The 22092-nt window shown below is 36.2% G+C and overlaps 3 pseudogenes; 1 reads left to right on the top strand and 2 right to left on the bottom strand.

Annotated features, from left to right (window-relative positions):
- Positions 1-3598: 3598 nt before the first annotated feature.
- On the top strand, positions 3599-4528 carry LOC116554541 (annotated as a pseudogene).
- A 3282-nt stretch (positions 4529-7810) lies between these two features.
- Positions 7811-8788, bottom strand: LOC116554540 (annotated as a pseudogene).
- Positions 8789-21161: 12373 nt separating this feature from the next.
- Positions 21162-22092, bottom strand: LOC116554539 (annotated as a pseudogene).

Genomic DNA, 22092 nt, shown 5'->3' with positions numbered 1-22092 from the left:
CCTCTGTCACATGTATTATGCATGTGTGAATGTGTGTGTGCATTTCACTTAAACATAAATGGCGTTTTGACGAAAAATGAAGCAGGCAATAAAATAGGGAGCAGTGGAGTTAGAAATGGGGTCTCTGTTGAAAAACATCTGAGCAATGCCTGGATAGGGATGATGCCAAATAAGTGTTTGTGGAAGAGTTTTCTGTGTACACATGCAGTAAACACAAAGACTCCAAGGCAAGATCCTCTTCCGTTTGTTAGAAGAACTGCAAGCAGACAAATATATGTAGACTGAAGAGAGAAAATTAAAGGAGGGAAAGAATAGCAATCAAGAAGCTTCTGAGAGAGACAGTCAGATCATGTAAGTCCTAGTAGCTCAAAAACAGTTTTGTGTTTTACTTTTTCAAATTACTTTGTAACAGGTGTCTCTCACCAATGTCAGAGGGTAAGATACAAGAGGAAATGAACAAAATTAATTTTGTTGGCTATTTTACCAATACCAAGGATGGTGTCTGCTTCATGGAACATACTTATTAATATTTATTGAATGAATGAAGAAGTTAATGAAATGAAAGACATAGTCTAGTAGAAATGAATAAAGATTGTGTTTTCAGTGGAATTCTGAGGGTTGGAGGCAGGATCTGATCAATTCTGTAGATTTAATTCAATGCTGTGCTCAATGGAGCCTCTGGATCATGAGATACTTTTTGTTATTCTCTAAATTCCTAAGATACTCTCTAAGTGATACCCTGGGGAAAATGTAGTTCAGTTACCTCAGTGAAAAATAAATTCGCTTTTTAATTAAGGATTGGCATATTTCAGACTTTAGACTTTTTCGTGTTTAACAGAGACTAAATCTCCAAAGAACGATCACAGCCTTAATAAGAATGATCTTGGGCTTTGGAGTCAAAAGCCGTGAATTTTATCATTTGCTGAATTAAATGATAAAATGCACTGCTGAATTTGCCATAGTTGATTCATTTATGTCACTTGCGCAGTTTTCAAAGCTATAAATGTGACTGTTCAAAACAGAAAACTTGTATTCCTACAAAACAAAAATAAATTAATAAGAACCACTACTTTTAGTGAATGTTACTTAAGGACAGAAGGAAAGATCACTTAACTATCATAACTTGTTCCAATGTAGAAAGTTTCCTGAGTACTTGAAAAAAATTTTTTTAATTTGGATTAAATGTCTTAAATTAAATGTATCCAAAATAATGAATTTAATGTTGTCAACTAAGCTGTGAACATACATTTTTTTAAAAGAGTGAGATTTAGAATCACTAGAAACAAATGAATAATTGTATAGCATATTCAACATATATATATACACATACATATAGGAATGTATGTATCCTGTACATATATACAAATGTTTATGGTGTAAATACATGAAAATTTTATTATTTTGTATATAAAGAGAGCCAGAACACAAATACATATTTAATTCTCTATGAAGAACCTTAAATTGAATAATTTTATGCCATTAGATGCATAAATTGAGAAACTGATCACAATTTTCAGACCTTTTCTTGTATTTTAGTTGTGCTTGCTCTATGACATTGCACAAGTTAATATTCCTTAGTTCAAATTTATGTTTAATACAAAGGTAATTCTATCCTGTTTGTTGCAAATCCATATGTCCATGAGAGATGATGTATCCAATGCTCTTTACACTAAATGAAAAGTAAGTCACTTCATGTATATTGTTCTAAATCTATATTATGTACACATGGTGGAAAAACAGAGTTACAAAAGCTAAATACGTTCCTTCCCTCACATATATATATAATATATAAGATCCTATGAGTGTATGGATATGTTATATATATGTCAAATATGTTATGTGTGTCGTATATACGTCATGTGTGTCATGTATATCATATGTGTCAGGTGTGTCTCCTGTATGTGTCCCATGTCATATATGTCATATGTGTTACATATATGTCATATGTGTTATATATGTTTTATATATAAAGCCTTCATAGATTCAGCTATATCAGAGAGATATATCCATGAGGGAAACAACTTGTTTATATATGTAACATATATACATCTCTATATATATATAACATATCCATACATTCATAGGATCATATATATCAGAGAAAAATTAAGGCTTTTATGTCAGTTTATGCATTTATTACATATATAATGTGGCTGTTCATGTGTTTGTACATACATATTTATGCAAAAATAAGAGACTCAAAGAATGGCCACAAATTTTTTAAGTGCCTATAAAATAGAATTTTATGTTTTAGAGATAGGAGAATTAGCTTAAAAGACTGTTACAGTAATGGAAGTAAAAGACGGCTTGGGACTTGGTGGCAGGGAAAGTGGCAGAGGTAGCTGGCTCAGGGCCTAAATCTTGTAAAGGAAAATCCGATGGAATAATCTAGTGGATTAGCTACACAGCAAGTGAGAAAGAGAAAATATCATTTAACCAGCATTTTTGTCTATTTATATAATTTCATCTGTGCCAATGAAAGCATGGAGCTGTGGTTGACTTGAGATGGGGAATGCTATGTTTAGAGCAAATTAGAGGAGGACATGAAGAATTCAGTTTTAGTCATGCTGACTTTCTACTTGATATCCGTATGGAGATGTAAGCAGTTAAATTACAAGCTCAGAATTTGGAAAAGAGGACAGGACTAGAGATATGACTCAGAAGGTACAAGCGCATAGGCAATGTTTAAAACCATCAGACAATAAGAGCACCTGGGTCGAGTGGAAATAGGAAAGCAGGAAGCTCTGAGACACTCCAACACAAAGAGGGAGAAGAGGAGGAACAAGGAACAGAGATAGAAGGAGCAACCCATGTAGCAGGAAGAAGAACCAGAGAGTTTGATGTTCTGGAAGAGTAGAGAAAGAAGCCTTTTAAGGAGTGGTAGGCAATTATGTCTAATGTTATTGATAGATCAAGAAATATGAGGCCTGAGAACTCACCATTGGATTTAGCAACAAAGTCCAGTGATGTCTTGAATAAAATCAATTTCCATGGAGTGACGGAGGGAAAAGCCTGATTAGAATGGGCTAACAGAAAACAAGAAATGCAGAATTCAGTACTGAAAAGATATGTAACTGTGTCCATATGTTTATCTGCTAAGGGGATGGTGGAGATGTTGGATGACAGGTGATTCAGCAGTAGGATCAGAAGAGGAAGAGAAAAAGTTGGAGAGTAGAATAGGATATCACCAAAAACGGTCTCTCTCTCACACACACACGTAACACATACATTATTTTAAATAAAATAGGTAATAAAATTTACTTAAGGGATCTTTTCTTCTCTATCTCCACATAAAATAAAGAGTAGCTATGCACACATTTTCAGAACATTTAGAAGTACGCTTACTTATAGTGAAAAATGAACAATTTAATATCGTCAGTTTTGGGAGAATAATTTGCTTTGTTTGTTCCTTTCTTAAGTAAATTTTACTGTGTATATTTGAGGTTTAACACATTACGCTACGGGGTTCCTATAGATGTATACTTACATATAGATGCATACAGCTAATACAGTCATTACTCTTGTGAGGCACATTAACATATCTATCATGGTTTCTTTCTCATCCTAGCACATGAGTCTTCTATTCTGAGACTAAGATATGAGAAACTTTACAACCATATCTGAATTTATTCTCCTGGGATTCAAGGATCACCCAGAACTACAGTGCCTTCTTTTGTGTTGTTCCTACGCATCTACACGATCACTGTTGTTGGAAATCTTAGCATGACTCTGTTAATCAAGATTGACTCATATCTCCATACTCCAATGTACTTCTTTCTCAGTAACTTGTCCCTGGTTGACTTCTGTTATTCTTCTGTCATTGCCCCTAATATGCTGATAAATTTCTGGATGGAGAACCCAGTCATCTCATTTAATGAATGTGCCACTCAGTTCTTGTTCGGCTCCTTTCCTGGCATTGAGGGTTTTCTGTTGGCGGTCATGACGTATGACCGTTATGTGGCCATCTGTAAGCCTCTGCTTTACAGTCCTGATGTCCCCCCACCTCAGTGCCCTCCTGGTGTCGGCCACATATCTTGCAGACTTTGTAAATGCTGCCATTCACACTGGCTTCACCTTCCAGCTGTCTTTCTGCCACTCCGATGTCATTAACCATTTTTTCTGTGATACTCCGCCCCTCCTGAAACTCTCTTGTTCTGATACACACATCAACGAGGTTGTCATTTTTGCCTTTGCCAGTGTTAATGAATTGAGCTGTCTCTTACTTATTCTTGTTTCCTACCTCTACATCCTTGCTGCCATCTTGAGGATTCACTCTGCAGAAGGTAGGCACAAGGCCTTCTCCACCTGTGCTTCCCTCTTGACGGTGGTCACCATCTTCTTTGGGACAATCCTGTTTATGTATCTGCGTCCCAGCTCCAGCTACTCAATGAATCAAGACAAAGTGGTGTCTGTATTTTACACAGTAGTCATCCCCATGTTGAATCCTCTCATCTATAGTTTGAGAAACAAGGAAGTCAAAGCTTCTTTAAGTAAAATTTTTAAAACAGTCTCTTATGTCTCTACTTAGAATCATCAAACCATGGGATGCCAGGACTCCAAGGAATCTTACAAATGACCAAATCCACTTCCATTCACCCTGATTTCATTTCATTCTGCCATGAGACTTCTTCTGATAGTAGAGTTGGACTATTTCAAGCAACCTGGAGAATATGGCCACTCTATATAAATCCCACTCATTCCACATAACTTAAATCTCAAAATAACCGACTATCACGGTGCAACACCATGTTCATAGACACAAAACTCAGTATAACGATTGCTGAGACAGAGAAAGACTGAGTTGCAAAAGCTGTATTTCTACCTTCCTCTATGTGTGATGGCTCTTTGAATGATGGTTGAACTGCTTAATGAGAAATAAGCTGAGTCAGAACGTGTCCACACAGCAAAACAAGACTTAGAAACTATGCCGTGCCCCTAGTGAACCAGAGAGAGATACCAGAACTAAATCATGAGAGAGGGGCTGAGCACAGTGTTCTTAACCTAGAGAAAGAATATGTAGCAACAATAATGAGAATAAATTCCAGGATAAGAATAAGGACAAAACCCCAGAGAAGATGCCAAAATGTATTATAGAGTGTAAATTTCTGGGATTAGGAAAGAGGTATCATGCACAATTCTTGTGTGTAAAGTGTCAGGTTGTTTGATCTTTACGTGTGGAAGTGGTTTAACCTTCAAGAAGTAGGGCAAGATGCACATTCTTTCTCTAATGCTTTGGCAAATAACCGTGCATGTCTGTTTTGCTGCTAGATGCAATTTTATTTTGGTAAGTTAAATGTTTTCAGCTGATTTGACTAGCAGTTCTAACTAACATATCTCCTAAGTAGGACTACGTTTTCTTTGCAGATTGTAGTCATGGACATGTGAACAATAAATGCTTTCAAATGGTGGGTACTGGATAAAACAGCTTGTATGACCATAGTAGATGATTTCATTCAAAGACTAATTGTCATCTAAATGAGAAAGTGGCCACTTAAGAGCACCTAAGAAATAATTTTCCTTACAGTTACAGCATATTATTTTTGATGAGACATTGAACCTCAATATTATAATTTCATCCTCCTTTATTCTGCCTTTCAGATGTTGCATATTAAAAATAAACAATATATTGCTCAATCAATGTTTTTGCCTGTCTCACCATTCTTCTTCCTGAAAGACCTTCATATTTCAAGACATAGCACAAATATTATTTTCATTGTCCTTCCCAAAGTAGACAACTATGTATGTATATTCTGGTGATTCTATAGATATTACAGCTCTAATCATCTCTTAGTCTCAGAAACAAATAATAATAGTACAATGTAACATTTCCTAACATAGTCTGAGAGCTCTGTAAGAAATGAAACCTACTTATAACCCACTCCATGCCTTCATAGCAGCCCATCAATAAGAGTTTTTAAATTGAGAACATAATTCCAATGAAAGGCTCAGCATTATGGAAGACAAAATGTTGCTCTAGCATCATTTTCAATAATCTCAATTTTAAAAAGTCAATGTTGCAATTGAAAGTTCTATTATATCTGGTGGGTAATCTGTCAGATAATGTTTATTCCTTTTAAATCAAGTTGTCCTGAGTTCTTGGAAACTAAAAACTTTAATAAACAAAAAATATGTTAGTATTTTACAACTTTCATTTTACATAGAACATATGTGATTTCACCATATAGTAATAAAATATTCATAGTTTTTTCATGAAAGCACAAAAGATTATTCAAACTGACATAGGCCTGGAATTTGAACAGTCTCTGTGATGCCAAGCCTTTCATTTATTTTCTCATATTATGTATTAATTTTTTTCTGTTCACAGGCTTTTTACACAATGTACTCATCTTGACACATTTTCAGAATTATCGCATTACAGGGAAAGTGTCTGTTTTTAGAAAGAAGTGTTCTTGCCTGAGATGGCTCTTGTGTCCATTAGCTGTATGTGTCTGTGTGGTATGTGTGTATTTGTGTATATATATGTATGTTGGTGATGGGGGTGGAGTCATGCTTTACAAGGAGAAATCTTCCTGTACAATAGTGACTAGAGTCCACAATACATTTATTCAGTAAAATTATATTCCTTGCCTTCCTACTACTCTTTCCATTAACAAACTCTTAGTGTAGGCAATGATGCTTTATGCTATTTAGACCTCAAGAAGAAGGTTAAAATAACTCACTCGATTAGTTGATGGCTAGGCGTGTTCCCATATGGTTTGTAGGTTTCTTCTTACAAAACATGTTTACAACACCGTATGTCACATTGCATAGAGTTCTTCTAATAGAAAAGGTAAGTACTGGGCTCTATACCTGGGTGATAAAATAATGCATACAACAAACCCCCATGACACTAGTTCACCTATCTAACAAACCTTCACCTGTAACTCCGAACCTAAAATAAAAGTAAAAAGACAAAAGGTAAGTATGGCCTGTGTATTTCACATTTGTTTTTGACATAATGGTCAGCATTGCCCCAACTAGCATTATGGGTCACTGCATTTTATTTTACTAAACACACCGATTACTGACTTACTCTAACATTTTTAAAAACAAAATACAGAAGTCAGGATCTTCTTAATAGGTATATGACAGTTACTGTAAATATTGGGATTAAACTGGCAGCCAGGTCCCCCTTATATGATAGAGAATCAGGAAAAATGCCATAAGGTGGGACAGAAGACATGAGTTTTAGGCTCAAACCTTGAAAATGCAGCTCTTGCTTCTTTGGTTTCTCGATATAGTCTAGATTTGTAAGCTTCCTGTGTTTTCTTCTTTCTGTCTCAAATTGTTTCAAATTAAGTAGTCATAGACCAAAGATATAGTAAGAAAAAGCATCTGAAATTACAAGTCTTTTTTCTTTTTTTTTTTTTTTTTTTTTTGAGAAGATAATCAGTTTTTGCTGAAGGAAACTGTAATATATAACATGAATGTAAATCATTTTCTTATTTAGAAAATATATTGTAAATCATTTTAGTTTGCTGATAAGAGTGGCTTGAAGATGCTCAATATTGGTGACTGAGGTAGTGGAAGGAAAAATTAATCTGCTAACTAATCAAGTAGAAATAAGTTCTTGAGTAAGGACTAAACATACGACCCTGCTTAATCATAAAGAGCTGACTTCTGCTGTGGTGATTCCTATCAATCATCACTTCCAAACAACGTCACACTCATTATTCCCATTGGACTTACACTTAATCCTAAGCTATGTATATCCAAAAATATATTATTGTTATTCCAGAGAATTCCATTTAGGTAGAACCAATGAAGACCACTTTTTGATTTTTTCTAAAAGACTCATCTCATTTATATTTTATTGGGATATTGTAGTTGCTGAATTTTTCTTTGTCTTTCCAAAGTTTCTCATAGACATTCTTTTCAAGGCCTGTTTCACATCCTTGTTTCTCAGACTGTAGATAAATGGGTTCAGCATAGGACTCACAAAAATACAAAACACTGCCACAAGTTTCCCTTGCTGAACAGACCCCTCATTTGCTGGCCTCAGATACATGCAGAATAAGGACCCATAGAACATAGTGACAGCTGTCAGGTGGGAGCCACAGGTGGAGAAGGCTTTGCGCTGCCCTTCACTGGAATGGACCCTCATAACGGCAATGAAAATTAAAATGTAGGAAATGAAAATGATGAGCAGGGAAACTGTGAGGTTAATCCCTGCTGACAGAAACAAGGCAGTTTGTTTTATGTAAGTGTCAGAACATGTCAACATTAAGAGGGGTGGGTCAGCGCAGTAGAAATGGTTGATGGTGTTGGGTCCACAAAAGGGCAAGTGAGAGGTCAGTATTACTTGCATCGTGCCCACCATAGAACCCCAAAAGTAGGGGAAAGTCAGCAGGCAGATGCAAACGGGTCTGGTCATTTTGCTGCTGTAATGTAGGGGATTGCAGATTGCCATGTAGCAGTCATAGGCCATGGCACCAAGCATGTAATATTCAGTAAGGAGCAGAGTCACAAAGACAAAACACTGGGCCAGGCACCCAGCATAGGAAATGGTCTTCTTCTCAGATAAGAAATTAACAAGCATCTGCGGAGAGACATTAGTGGAATAAAAAATATCCACACATGCTAAATGAGTAAGGAAAAAATACATGGGAGTTTGCAGCTGAGGAGTGAATCGGATTAGGAAAATCATCCCAAAGTTCCCGGTCAGGGTGATGAGGTAAATCAGGAGAAATACCACAAAAAGCATAGGCTGTAGCTCTGGCCGACTAGTCGGTCCCAGCAGAATAAACTAAGTTGCCTCCGTGTCATTGCGTTTGGGATCTATCTTCATCTTCACAGTCTCCAATAAGAAAAGAAGAATGTGCCAGATACAAAAAGAGAAATAAATCATATGCAAACTAAGAACAGGCAAAAATCAATGAGCACTAAAACAAACTAGTGTTACAAAGAGAATTGCAAGAGTATTTCCCTTGGAGATGGAAAAGTCTCAATAGATGCTTTCAGGTAGTTTATGACTCTAGTTAAAGCAAGCAGTACAAGAGATTTTGAGATCCATGCACCATATTGTGCTGGACATTTTGGCTTCTTCCACCTCCACTCTGCTAACACATATGAGATTTGACGTAGCTCACTGGTGCCCCTAAATAGACTGTGGAATCAGAATCCTTTATCCTCAAAAAGGCAACCACCACATTCTGATAATGATACAAACTCTTGATCTGGGAACATGGCTAATGAGTAACTCCCTGTAGACTGGCTCCATCATTGCCAGCAAGAGTAAATCTTCTGTCGTCTGTACATTGGAGGATCACATATTTCCTGAGTCTATTGTATATACATTCAGGTTCAGTTTCTTCCTCATTTCTCATTCTCCATTAACAATGGGCATCTCCTGGTCCCTTGGTGTTCTGTCCACCCTAACTTTTTTTGTTCGAAGCAACAACTAATAGATACTTTGGATTGTTTCTCCACCGAATATCCACTTTCATTTCATAAATCACATTTCATCTTGTAATATCCCAATTTAGTTTATATTTATATTTCAACTTGTCCTACACCATTGACTTACCATCTTATATCTGACCCATCAGGAAGTCTTCTAAGGTCTACCTTCCAAATGTTACACAATAAATTTTAAAACCACTTTTCAGGATTTCCTCTGCTGGCAATCAGTCTTAGATAAAATTATCTCTTGCTTAAGCTACGACAATAGTTCTTTCTTCCATTCTTGAAATTATTTGTTCTCCAACACCAGACAGTTGTATTTTATAAACATAAATCACAGCCTTTTACTAACTTGGGAAAACAGTCCAAGATTTTTCATCACATGTGGGCTAAAATCTAAACCTCTCACCAGGACACACCAGGACCTGTGTGATGTCCTCCCAATGTGTCTTCAAATTCTTCTCTTTCCGCTTTCCTTTCAGCCCTTCTTCTCCTGCTATCTTGACCTTTCTAGCTCTTCCTTGATAATGCTGAGCACACACCCACTTCAGCTCCCTCTGCCTAGAATATTCCTTCCCAGATTTTGAGTGATTCATTTCATCACTTCATTCTATTCCAAATACCTTGTTAGTCATGAATCATGATTTATTTTTCCTCATATTATCACTTCTGAAATTGTTTACTTAAATGTGCATTCTCTGTTCCCTCCAAAATGATGGCTACATGAGGACAGGAACATCATTTGTGCCATATCCTCAGAACTTGGACAAATGCCTGAATCATAATAGAGACACAGTAACCATTGGTGGATGAATTAATGAGGTCACTTTGCCGACTCACATCAGCTGACATTTCATGGTGTGCAGATCTCTTACCTTTTAGATGTTATCAGTAGAGACCAAGTTACTACAAAAAATTCCAGCTACCATGTGAAGAACGTATGGAAGGGAGTGCAATTAGACATAGAGAGATCATTATGGTTTGGTTTTAGTAACAAAGCTAGTGATAACGTTGCCTGAGCTAAGACTTCGCATATTAAGTTAAAACTTTCAGTTTGCACTGCTGGAAATTAGGTAGGAGTTGAGTCAGGGCTGCAAAAATGAGTTGTCTTTAATTATGATAGAAAATCTTGCAAGGATGAGAGGATATAGAATATTTATACCTTTTAAAGAAAAACTGTATTTCTTTATTTATGTATCACATATTCACAAATCTAACATTGAGTTCAGTGGTTATCATCCCTGGTTTCACATGAGAATCAAGTTGGAGTTTTTAAAAACACTGATAGCTAGATTCTAGGCCAACCCAGGTGGGGCATACACACACACACACACACACACACACACAAAATATTATTTTAAGTTCCGGGATATATGTGCAGAATGTGCAGGTTTGTTACACAGATAAACATGTGCCATGGTGTTTTGCTGCACCTAATTGATATGATATTTTTAACAAGCTTTTATACTATTTTAATGCTCAGACAACATTGAAAGCACTGAACTAGGCAATCGAAATGATCTGTTTGTATTAAACAAGATTTTTTTTATATGTTTTTACCCCTGATAGCTTACACTTTCCCCTTACAGTAGATTCTGAGATATTCTCACACGAAGTCTTTTTCCAGGCCCCAAATATAGAACTTGCTATCATCAATGCACATAAAACTTTCCTCCATTGGTTTGGAATAAAGTATCCCAGCATCTGACCTTAGCCCTTATAGTATTCTGTTGGTTCTAGAAAGCTTAAAAAAGAAAACCTTTCTGAAAGCCTTCATGATCCTATCTCAAGCCTTCTCACACCCAAGAAACAGAGGGCAAAAGATGAAATTATCGAGGGTCACGCCATCCAATAGTTTATTACATAGAGTTTGATTTATGGGACACATAGGGAAAAAAGCATACCCTCTATATCACCAGTTGCAAAAGTAGAGCTTGGTAGAGTTATGTTTCAGGTTATGAGCTAATGTGGGGAGTGGGAAAAAAAGCACTATGTTATAATTCCCACTAACATGTTCAGACTTTTTAAAATGCCATTGCAGACGGTTTGTGGTGAATGACGTCTAAGAATTTTTCAGTCACATATCACATACCATAACCCACAATAACATGGGCCAACACCAGTTGGATACAATTCATATTGTTGAAAGTGCCAACAGTTTTCACTTTTCATTCAGTGGTGTTCTCTCACATCAGCAGCAAGATGAATAAGAAAATGGGAAGAATAAGGAGAATAATCATTAAATATATAAAATTATTCTACTTTAAATAATAGAACAATTGGAAAGGAAGCAAACTATCCTTAGGGCAGGGAAGAGTCAAAGCTCTGTGTACAATGTAGGAAGAAAAAAACAAAACTTCAAGCCATGCAGAGTATTTTCTGAGAAATTCTGCCAAGCGGGGAACTTCAGCTGAAAGCTCCATAAATCTATAACAGTGTTGGCAATGGACAGAAACACAATACAGTACAGAAAATGCATTCCCTTTGAGCAAAACAATGCAAACCTGTTTTGTTGTTTTGTTTTTGTTCTTTTTTTTTTTTTTTTTTTTTTTTTTGACACAGTTTCTCTCTTCTTGCCCAGGCTGAAATTCAGTGGCACCATCTTGGCTCACTGCAACCTCCGCCTCCCGGGTTCAAGAGATTCTCCAGCCTTAGCCTCCCAAGTAGCAGGGATTACAGGCACCTACTACCACAACCTGCCAATTTTTTGCATTTTCAGGAGAGACAGGGTTTCACTATGTTGGCCAGGCTGGTCTCAAACTCCAACCTCAGGTGATGCACCCACTTCATTCTCCCAAAGTGTTGGGATTACAGGCGTGAGCCACGGCACCTGGCCAACGTGGACACAGCATTGCCATCATATCCCAGTGCAAAACTGAATTGAAGAAACCTAAGAAAATTCCCTAGAAATGAGGGTAAAAAGTGTTCGCTTTTTTTTTCCTTCTCACCGTTAAACTTACCCTCATTTTTATCCAATTCTCTTGACACTCTTCTCTGAGTAAAAATTGTACCAAGTAATTAAAGACATAGAATAATATATTTTCTTGTGCCAAATTCTAAGGCTCAAGAGAAGATAAACAAGTTAATTGAGAAAGGAATGTTTTTGAATTCCAAGATTTGACTAAAGCTCAACTTGTAAGCCTACTCTGAGTCTCAGCTGTGTCATGAATAATGGATCTGTAATTAAGGCCAGGGTATTTGCAGAGCCTGCCTGACCTCCTCGTACATCACTAGTCACCTGTTGTCTTCATCAGAGAGTCTGGGGCCCATCTGCCTATGGTTTTGTCTTACCATAGCAATTCTTATGGCCACTACCAATTTCATTTTATGTTCAAAAGAGGAAATAAGAAATCACACAAATTTCCTATAAGTTCTTGATTTTCAGAATTATCAGACTTACCTGTGGAGGAATAGTAATTTCTTATTCCACTCAAAAGTCCCCAATGTGGAAGGATTTATACCTGAATGACTAATCTTGGGAAACTGATTCCTGAAGATTAGTTAAGAAACCACACAGGATATCATTAGGGCTCCCTCTGGAGGTGTTTACAAAAGTGACATCATAATGTATAGAATCCTAATTTAGATGTACATAGTGTCTTTCAGTAAATGCAAACGCACTCGGTACAGATTTTGATATTGAGATTAATTCTAGAGCAGATAGAAAGGTGTTCCATTCTTTGTAATCAAAAGACCTTTGCTGTGACTCTGCACATTATATCCTCAGCTAAAAGAGTTTTTTCCTTTTCTGAAAACTCCTGGTGGTTTTCTCTGCCTTTCTTGCAATATTTGCTTTCTTTTATAACTTTGCTATTCCTCCTACTGGGTTGTAAATGCTCTGAGAATAAAGCTAACATCAATTTCACCTTGATATTCCCTATGGAGGTCTGCACAACATTTTGGCTGTACAGTTAATATTTAGTGAAGGATAATTGAATAAATGACTGAACAGTGGTAAGTAGTTTAAACAAAGTTAGTTCAAGTACGCTTACTGCCATGGGCCACTTATACAAAGGTATGTGTAATTTGTGATTGCAGAGATATGTTAGTTCATATGATGTTTAATCATTGGGCCCCAAGCATATTAATATTTGAAATCAAAATAAAGTCCTATGACTTCTGGATCAGATTCACCATAATATTTTTGTAACTTAAAATAATAGAATAATATTATATCCTTCATTGGGACTAAAACAATCTTCCTCTCCTGCATGCTATTCATCATTAATTATTGATATTAAAAAATGTAGATTACTGAGAAAAAATCATAAGCCAAGGCCTGGTTCTTCAGCCTGGGCACACTAATGAATGGAGAGGAAAAACAACAGCAAAAACCTTAGAAGATCTCTCTGAGATCAGCTATCCCAATCCGCCTGGCTGAGGCTTTGACCCTGAATCAGCTTGTTGAGTAACTAAAGCAAAGTCAACCTTGGGATTAGCTTATTTGAGCAGCTATGATCACAGCTGTTTTCACAGTTTCTTCAGTTACCAGGTGGCATGGACAGTACTTAAATTTCCAAACTTCCAGAATGTCCCAAATAGGGGAGCAGGCGAATAGCTAAGATTTGATAACCTGGAAGTTTGCACCAGTGAAGCTGAGTCTACACAGCAGACTGACCAGGCCATTTCTGAATTGATATAAGGGGCAGACCTAAGGGAGGTCTGTAATTCCTGTGAAAACCGAGGTGCAACTGGGTCACCATGGAAGGTAAGAAGGTTATGACTTTATCCAGCCAAAAGACAGAAATGACTCTGAGGTATATTTTTCAAGGTGCACGATGGCAGAGCAAACTGTCACCAGGCAGATTAGAGGTCAAGAAAGATCAGAGAGTAGCACCAGATGAATGTATAGGCCTCCCTTCCTTACCCATAGAGGTCTCAAAGTCATAGAAGGGAAAAGGGGTTAAAATTTTAATGAAGGTATATTTATCTAAACAGGAAGACAAACCAAAAGAGTTATTTCAATCATTGACCATTTTAAGATCAAAGCTACTCTATAAAAGAAAGCCATAGATCACAAGTCCATGTAACATATAATTGTGTCCTGACTCATAAACACAATGTTTTGCAACACCTGGACATTTTGCTTCCACATAACAAGGAATTGCAGACGGCCATGTAGCAGTCGTAAGCCATCACTGTGAGCATATGGTAATCTGTGATCACCAGTGCAATGAAAAAGTGAAACTGGATAAAGCAGCCAATGAAGCTGCATTTAGACACATTTGTGATTCAGGGATAGGTGGCCCTATAGTAGGATTGTGTGAATTTTGGGATAATGGCACATACTTAGAACTACCATTTGACCTAGCAATCCATTTACTGAGTATATACACAAAGGAGTATAAATCATTCTGCCCATAAAGACATATGCATGTTCATGTTGATCACAACAGTATTCACAATAGTGAAGACATGGAATTTAACTTAAATGCCCTTCAACAGTAGGTCAAATACAAAAAAATGTGGTACATATACATTATTGAAAGCTATGCAAACATAAAAAAAGAATGAGATTATGTCCTTTATAGCAACATGGATGAAGCTGGAAGACAATATCCAAAGCAAACCAATGCAGAAACAGAAAACCAAATGCTTCATGTTCTTACTTACATATGGAAGTTAAACACTGAATACAGAGGGACACAATAAGAGGAACAACAGACACCAGGGCCTATTTGAGGGTGAAGGGTGGGAGGAGGTTAAAAATTGAAACACTACCTGTTTCAATTTTTATGATAAGCATAAGACACTATGCTTATCAATTGGATGATGAAATAACTTGCACACCAAAACCTTGTGACATGTAATGTTTCTTATTATGCTGTCTGAGTGTAGAGAGTTTGATGCGTTTTCCATCGTATCAGTTAAATATTAAACATAATTAAGAGCATTTGGCTTCAAAATGGGTAAATGGGTAGAATTATAATGGTTATAGTATTATTTATACAAATAATAATATAACATCAGTAATATAGTTAGAACACTTCTAAGCTAGGATTTTGATAATAATGGCATGCTACAACTTTTAAATAAAAATAGTAAATTGAACAATCACAAACAAGCAAAAATCTCAAGGGCCAGTAGGATGTATTCAACTACCTGACCACAGTATCATTTGTGTAGCTAAATCCATCTGCTGTCCCTCTAGCAGACACACATGTTAGTCATTGCAGTGGAAAAAAATGACATGAACTAAGGAATTAATGTCTTTGAGTAATATAGACAGAGCCTTCTGAAGGCTTTTTAATGAATAATTGTATAAGTATGTGTAAAACTGTTCTTGGAGTAAGTATCGTACACATAGCTAAATTCTGTATTTTCTATTCATTGCTGTATAAACAAATTAGCATTACCTTCTTTTGTGTGGACATCTGGTCCTGTGATTCCATACTTAAAATTATAAATACTTTACTCTTTCTGAATGAAAATAGTTCATTCATTGCTTTTCTTCAAACCATTTAGTTATCATAGAGCCAGTTTTATTTTTGTCAGAAAATGTACATTGTATATCTTATGTTTTATTAGGTAGCCATTGTATACCAACATATAAAAGAAAATACATACATGCATACACATGTACATTGGGGCATATTTTCTTGAAAGTGAAAGCATTAGGCTTAAAAATGAGCCAAATCTTCAACTATTTTTATGCAAAACAAGGTACCTCTACATTAAGGGAGGAGAAATGGGAGACACCAGTTTTAGAGAGACACCAGTTTTATAATCTTATAATACCTTCTATTCCAACAGAAAAAAAAATTTTTTTTGAGACAAAGTCTTGTTCTGTGGCCCAGGCTGGGGTGCAGTGGTGTGATCTCGACTCACTGCAAACTGTGCCTCCTGGGTTCAAGCAGTTCTCCCTCCTCAGCCTCCTGAGTAGCTGAGATTACAGGCATGCACCACCACGCCTGGCTAAGTTTTGTATTTTTAGTAGAGACACGGTTTTGCAATATTGGCCAGGCTAATCTGAAACTCCTGACCTCATGTAAGCCAGCGGCCTTGGCCTGCTGGGATTACAGAAAAGAGCCACCACACCCGGCCTCCAAAACAGTTAAGCAATATTATTGTATTTTACAATTTTAGTAATTCAAAGAATCAAAATAAAACACAGACCAACTGGGACAGAGAATATTTTACACATCAATTTGAAATAAACACACAGCAATGCTCAGTATTCTCAAATCTCATGGGATGTAACAAATCTACATTTTGATTTTGATATATAGCTATATTTTATTGACTGATTTCTCAGGGAATAACTCATCACCTGCAACTCTAAGAAAATTAGGGATGCTTCTTCTGTCTTGGTGAGAGAGCACTTTGGTTCATTTGTTCTAACCTGGACCTAAGTGTGCACTGGAAGATACAGACTAATGAATGCATCTCTAGGTCCCTTTGTCCTCTAACAAATACAGTGCTACACAATTTTCAAACGTTCTTCATTCTATTTGCAACTCCATTTCTAAATCAACAATTTTATGCATCATCAATTTTATAAATAGTCCTGGTTCTCAGACCTGTCTTTAACTCTTAGCATGTTAACGAAATTAATCTCAATAGGGCAGACTAGTTCCAACATAAATCCATAACCTCCATCCTCCAAAGGACCCTGGACTCTGACCAATGCTCTTCTTCCTTCTACTGGTTATGCCACTCTTCTGTTCTTACAGTCTTTCAAACCTTTCCTCTCCTCCAGTGTCTCACCTGCCACAGCTTCCTACCCCTCACTCTCATTAGATGACCTCACTCCAGTGTTTATAGCCAAAAGTTGAAGAGTTCTGATGAGAATCTCCTTGTTTTCATTGTACTAAAAAGGCAAAAGTTATCTACCTATGTTTTCCTCTTCCATATTATTGAAAGGGATGACTAATTTCTCTGTTTGTACTGAAGATCTCATGTAGACTTATACAGAAACTCTACATAAATGTAATAAAGGGATTTCGTCCTCAAAGGAGAGTTGAGCTCCAGAAAGCATCAAGTTAAAGTGATACTCTTGAGGAACAAAGAATATTTTAATTGGCTTTTTAGAATTAGTTTAAAAATACTCTAGGGAATATATCTCATAAATATATTATAAATCTTGCTCCCTTGTTTTTATGACATATTGTCCATTAACATTAAGAGGTAGTTTACTTTTTACATTTGTTTACTAAAAATACAACTTTGTGTGTGTGTGTGTGTGTGTGTGTGTGTGTGTGTGTGTGTGTGTAAAGTATTCCATCAATGGAGAAAACAAATATTTTCTCCAACTTCACTTGACTTTTCTATCCATATGTTAATATTGCATTGATTCAAGCACTATGCTTGACAACTGGATGAAGAAATAATCTGTACACTAAAACCCCATCACACATAATTTGCCATTATAACAAAGTTTCACATGTACCTCTGAACCTAAAATAAAAGCTAGAAAAGAAATCTGTCCCAAGGAGACTGTTTTTTCTTAATATGCTGCATCCTACTTAGGGAACTATGAATTTCATGCATTGTTTTTCAGGATTATACTGCCTACCTGATTGTAGACAGTTTGATGCAATTTGCATAGTATCAGTTAAATATTAAACACAAATAAGAGCATTTCGCTTCAAAATAATAGTAAATGGGTAGAATTTATTATAGTTATAGTACTATTTATGCAAATAAATATAATAAATTATACAAATAATAAACAATAGCAGTGATGTAGTGTCTCGTATGCATGACATTATAGTAGAACACTTCTCAGCTAGGATTTTGATATTAATAGCATGCTACAACTTTTACATAAAAATAGTTAATTGAAAAATCACAAACAAGTAAAAATCTGAAGAGCCAGTAGAATGTATTCAACTACCTGACCTCTGTATTTTGTTTTTAAAAATGTTAGAATAAGTCAGTAATCTCTGTGTTTAGTAAAATGAAGTGTAGTGACCCATACACTGGCTATATTTATTTTTCTTTTTTTATTTTAGGTTAGGTGGTACATGTGAAGGTTTGCTACATAGATGGAGCTATTGTCATGGGGATTTGTTATGTAGATTATTCCATTACTAAGATATTAAGCCCAGTAGTCAATAGTTATCTTATCTGTTTGAAGAATGTTATGCAATGTGATAGTTGGTGTTGTAAACATGTTTTGTAAAAAGAAACCTACAAATAGCATCATATGGGAACACATCTAGTCCATCAACTAATCGCGTGAGTTATTTTAACCTTCTTTTTGAGTTCTAAACAGCGTAAACCATTGTTGCCTACACTAATTTTGTTAATGAAAAGAGCAGTGGGAAGGCATGGAAGGTAATATTACTGAATAAACGTATTGTGGACTCTAGTCACTATTGCAAAGCAAGATTTCTCCTGGTAATTCATGACCCCACCCCTATCACCAACATACACAAATACACACATACCACACAGACACACACATACAGGTAGGTAATGGACACATGAGCCATTTCAGGCAAGAACAGTTCAGCAAATCACACTGCCACGTGTGTTCCTATGCAACAATTTTGCATGTTCTTCACATGTACCCCAAAATGTAAAATGCAATAAAATAAATAAATGGGAAAAAAAAAATTAAAAAATAAAATAAATAAATAAATAAAATAAAATAAAATAAAAAAAAAAAAAAGAACAGTTCTTTGTAAAAACAGACACCTTGCCTGTAGTGCAATAATTCTGAAAATGTGTCAAGATGAGTACATTGTGTAAAAAGCCCATGAACAGAAAAAAATTAATACATAATATGAGAAAATAAATAAAACACTTGGCATCACAGAGACTGTTAAAATTCCAGGCCTATGTCAGTTTGAATAATTTTTTGCTCCTTCATGAAAAAAATGAATATTTTATTACTATATGGTGAAATCATGTGTTTTATGTAAAATGAAAGATATAAAATACTAAAATATTTTTTGTTTATTAAAGTTTTTAGTTTCCAAGAACACAGAACAACTTGATTTAAAAGAAATAAACATTATCTCACAGATTACTCAAGCCTGTATAATAGAACTTTCAATTTCAACAGTGACTTTTTAAAATTGAGATTATTGAAAATAATGCCAGAGCAACATTTTGTCTTCCATAATGCTGTGCCTTTTATTGGAATTACGTTCTCAATTTAAAAACTCGTATTGATGGACGCTATGAAGGCATGGAGAGGGATATAAGTAGGTTTCACTACTTACAGAGCTCTCAGACTACGTTAGGAAACATTACATTATATTATTATTATTATTATTTGTTTCTGAAACTAAGAGCTGATTAGAGCTGTAATATCTACAGAATCACAGAAATATACATGTGTAGTTGTCTATTTTGGGAAGGGAAATGAAAATAGTATTCGTGTATGTCTTGAAATATGAAGGTCTTTCAGAAAGAAGAATGGTGAGATGGGCAAAAACATTGATTAGGCAATACAATTTTGTGTTTTTAATATGTAATATCTGAAAGACAGAATAAATGAGAATAAAATTATAATATTGAGGTTCAATTTCTCATCAAAAATAACATGCTGCCACTGAAAGTAAAATTATTTCTTAGGCACTTTTAAATGACCTCTTTTCCATTAGATGACAATTAGTCTTTGAATGAAAACATCTACTATGATTGTAAAAACTATATTTTATCCAATCCCCACCATTTGGAAGCATTTATTGTTCACGTTGTCCATGATCCCAATCTGCAAAGAAAACATAGTCCTGCTTAGGAGATATCTCAATTAAAACTACCAATCATATCAGCTGAAAACTTTGAAATTATTGAAATAAATCGCATCTGGTAGTAAAATAGACATGTATGGTTATTTGCCAAGGCATTAGAGAAAGAATGTGCATCTTGCCCTAGTTCTTGAAGGTTAAACCACTTCCACATGTAAAGATCAAACAACTCGGGGCCTGTCGAGGAAGTTGGGGGACTCGGGTAGGGGTAGCAGTGGGTGGGGGAATTGGGGAGGCTAACATTAGGAGAAATACCTAATGTAGATGATGGGGAGATGCATGCAGCAAACCACCATGGCACATGTATACCTATGTAACAAACTTGCACGTTTAGAACATGTACCCCAGAACTTAAAGTATAATACAGATAGATAGATAGATAGATAGATAGATAGATAGATCAAGTAACCTGACAGTTTACAGACAAGAATTGTGCAGAAGACCTCCTTCCTAACCCCAGAAACTTCTACTTCACAATAACTTCTGGCATTGCTATTCGGTGTTTTATCCTTATACTTTTCCTGGAGTTGATACTCACTATTCTTGCTACATATCCTTTCTCTAGGTTATGAATACTGGACTTCAGCCCCTCTCCCACCAATTACTGCTGGTATTTCACTCTGGTTCATTAGGGGCACAGCATAGTTTCTAAGCCCTGTTTTGCTGTGTGGACGTTTACTGGTTCAGCTTATTCCTCATAACTTCTTTAGCAGTTCAAACATCATCCAATCGAAGAGCCATCACACATGGAAGAAGGTAGAATTGCTCCTTTTGCCACTCAGTCTTTCTCTGTCTCAGCAACTTTTATACTGGGTTTTATAGCTATGAACATGGTGTTGAGCTGTGATCATTGGTTATTTTTGAGATTTCGGTTATGGAGAATAAGTAGGATTTACACAGAGTGGCCATATTCTCCAGAAAACTTGGAACAGTTAGTACAATTCCACTACAAGAAAAAAGCCTCATGGCAGAATGAAATGAAATCAGGGTGAATGGAAGTAGATTTGGTCGTTTGTAAGATTCCTTGAAGTCCTGGCATCCCATGGTTTGATGATTCTAAGTAGAGACATAAGAGACTGTTTTAAAAATTTTACTTAAAGAAGCTTTGACTTCCTTGTTTCTCAAACTATAGATGAGAGGATTCAACATGGGGATGACTACTGTGTAAAATACAGACACCACTTTGTCTTGATCCATTGAGTAGCTGGAGCTGGGACGCAGATACATAAACAGGATTGTCCCAAAGAACATGGTGACCACCGTCAAGTGGGAAGCACAGGTGGAGAAGGCCTTGTGCCTACCTTCTGCAGAGTGAATCCTCAAGATGGCAGCAAGGATGTAGAGATAGGAAACAAGAATAAGTAAGAGACAGCTCAATTCATTAACACTGGCAAAGGCAAAATGACAACCTCACTGATGTGTGTATCAGAACAAGAGAGTTTCAGGAGGGGCGGAGTATTACAGAAAAAATGGTTAATGACATTGGAGCAGCAGAAAGACAGGTGGAAGGTGAAGCCAGTGTGAATGGCAGCATTTATAAAGCCTGTAAGATATGTGGCCGACACCAGGAGGGCACTGAGGTGGGGGGACATCAGGACTGTATAAAGCAGAGGCTTGCAGATGGCCACATAACGGTCATACATCATGACCGCCAACAGAAAACCCTCAATGCCAGGAAAGGAGCCGAACAAGAACTGAGTGGCACATTCATTAAATGAAATGACTGAGTTCTCCATCCAGAAATTTATTAGCATATTAGGGGCAATGACAGAAGAATAACAGAAGTCAACCAGGGACAAGTTACTGAGAAAGAAGTACATTGGAGTATGGAGATGTGAGTCAATCTTGATTAACAGAGTCATGCCAAGATTTCCAACAACAGTGATCGTGTAGATGCGTAGAAACAACACAAAAGAAGGCACTGTAGTTCTGGGTGATTCTTGAATCCCAGGAGAATAAACTCAGATACGGTTGTAAAGTTTCTCAT

This window comes from Sapajus apella, unplaced genomic scaffold (assembly GCF_009761245.1).
Source record: "Sapajus apella isolate SASKATOON/1434 unplaced genomic scaffold, GSC_monkey_1.0 scaffold14, whole genome shotgun sequence".
NCBI classification, from domain to species: Eukaryota; Metazoa; Chordata; class Mammalia; order Primates; family Cebidae; genus Sapajus; species Sapajus apella.
Note: the sequence above shows the minus strand (reverse complement) of the source record. Positions and strands in the feature narration are given on the sequence as shown.